This window comes from Lepisma saccharinum, chromosome 1, assembly GCF_977018435.1.
Source record: "Lepisma saccharinum chromosome 1, izLepSacc3.1, whole genome shotgun sequence".
NCBI lineage: Eukaryota > Metazoa > Arthropoda > Insecta > Zygentoma > Lepismatidae > Lepisma > Lepisma saccharinum.
This window is the reverse complement of record NC_139229.1, coordinates 169,770,621-169,772,687: the sequence shown is the minus strand read 5'-3', so window position 1 is coordinate 169,772,687 and position 2,067 is coordinate 169,770,621. Positions and strand designations below refer to the sequence as shown.

Sequence of the window (2,067 nt, the reverse complement as noted above, 5' to 3'; positions counted from 1 at the left end):
TTGTTTTACTTGCATCGGTGTTTTATTTATATTATATCTAATTCTAAAAGTAAATTGTCGTTGCCCCTAATTCCCTCAGTTTGTGGCACCCAATCGCCGCTACTGCTGCTTTCATTTGCAAATTTTGATTTTCTGAAAATATCAGGATGGGCTTCAGCCCCAGCAGCTCCCTCCTGCATACGACAATGTCTATAGCCATATCTGGGCTAGTCAAATATCACTGTCACTACTGTAAAAGTCGGTTGCACGAAAATTGTAATACCTAATGAAATGTTTGCGCTTCAGTCCTCGGTAGTATAGTGGTTAGTATCCCCGCCTGTCACGCGGGAGACCGGGGTTCGATTCCCCGCCGGGGAGATATTTTTTTTTATCCTATTTGTGTGAGTCAGACTGGCAGTCGGGAGATAGGCCAAGGACCTTCCAGGGCTGTAGAGCCACGGGTTATTATTATTATTTGTCATCATCACCTTTGTAATTTCTTCGTAACTTCCGTTAATTTTGCCAGAATTCCCTGAGAATTTGTTGAGTTTCGTGATCATGATCCATGCAGAGGAAGATCTCTGTGTCAAGATACTGAACGTTTTTTATGTAAGATATGCGAGCAATTCCTTTTTTGGGAGGACACTCATATTTAAAAATTAAATGCATTTGCGAGTTATGTATGATCTCATAAGGAATCAAAGAATGAATCGATATTAATTAACTTTCTTACTACTTAGCAGTGTTTGGAATTAACGAATTGCTCAGTTACAAATAATAGTTACTTCTAACGAGTAACGGTGATTCTAACTCAGTTACTTTTTCAATTAACGTAACGAAATTAAGAATGTCTTCCATAGTTATTGTTCCTTTTTGCGCGAGGAATGAAACCTCGAACCAGATATTCATAGCCAGTTGATGATCATTACCGGAACCTGCTATGCCTCCACAATATCGTCACTGCATTTGTTTTAAGTGTGTGTATTTCAGAATTTTAAGGACACAAGAGTATATAGCATTTAATTTAAGAACAGCTATTTGATTTGTTGACTCACAATATGTTACGTATTATTCTAACTTCTAGGATGGAAGTGAAGTATTTAATTATAGTATGTATATTTAGTAATCATGAATGTATGTTTGTATATTTTCGTATTCCACAGAGGCAGAGAAATCCAAAGAGCTTATTGTTCTTGTTTCATTTTCGAGTGTAATTTAACTTATTCTCGTCAGAAGCAAGGGAGCTCTTGATTAACAAATAATAATTAAGAAACAAGAAAAACAACATTTATTTTACATGTTTTTCCTACTGCTGTATTTTTTTTTTATCATAGTTGGAGTCACAGAGCTTCAATTTCGCTATTCGTATTTGCTATTGTCCGCTACTTACGACATCTGGCGAGATTTGTATGAATTAAGGTAGTGGTCTTAGACAGACATACACGATAAATGATAAAAAAAGGCACGCATTTATATAATGTTTTCGAGTTTATTTAAACTTTCTTGCTTGTGTTTGAATAAAAACTTCTTCCATTTTACTATATTTCAAATTAAGTTAATCTATACTGTAAACTAAATTTATCACACAGTTATTCGATTATAATCGAGCCCGATCAGGTGTGGATTAGTTTGTCCAGTTAGGTATTCACAGTGGCGAGGCTATCTCGCGATCCGTTTGTCCCGTGCTTCGTGACGTGAGATGTTGTTATGTGCCGTTTTGGTGATAATTACTTTATTTGTGCATTAATAAAAGCGCGTGTATAGTTCTCTGTGTATCTAAGGTCTAAGTTACACAGCTAGTATAAGAAGGTTATAGTGAATTTGTAAGAACTGTGAGTGAGAAATCTTGAAAACAACAGGAACATCGTCTTGTGCTGTATTGCACAGAAGATGTCTTCAGCACATAATAGGTAAGAGGCTCAGAACTACGCAGTATTTACCGCATAGATTTTGTAGTTATGTGCGTTTTTACGGTGGTTGGAAGTACCACGCTACTGTAGCTAGCTACAAAATTTATGTCTGTAGTTGTGCTACATCGAAAATTTCGATACAGCTACATTTCTTCTTGACGTTTTGAGTTAAACGCAC

General features: G+C 36.3%; 1 non-coding gene across 1 annotated transcript; it reads left to right on the top strand.

Moving 5' to 3' along the window:
* The first annotated feature begins 285 nt into the window (after positions 1 to 285).
* Positions 286 to 357, top strand: TRNAD-GUC (transfer RNA aspartic acid (anticodon GUC)). Its single transcript has one exon. It is a non-coding gene; the product is annotated as a tRNA-Asp (tRNA).
* Positions 358 to 2,067: the final 1,710 nt, after the last annotated feature.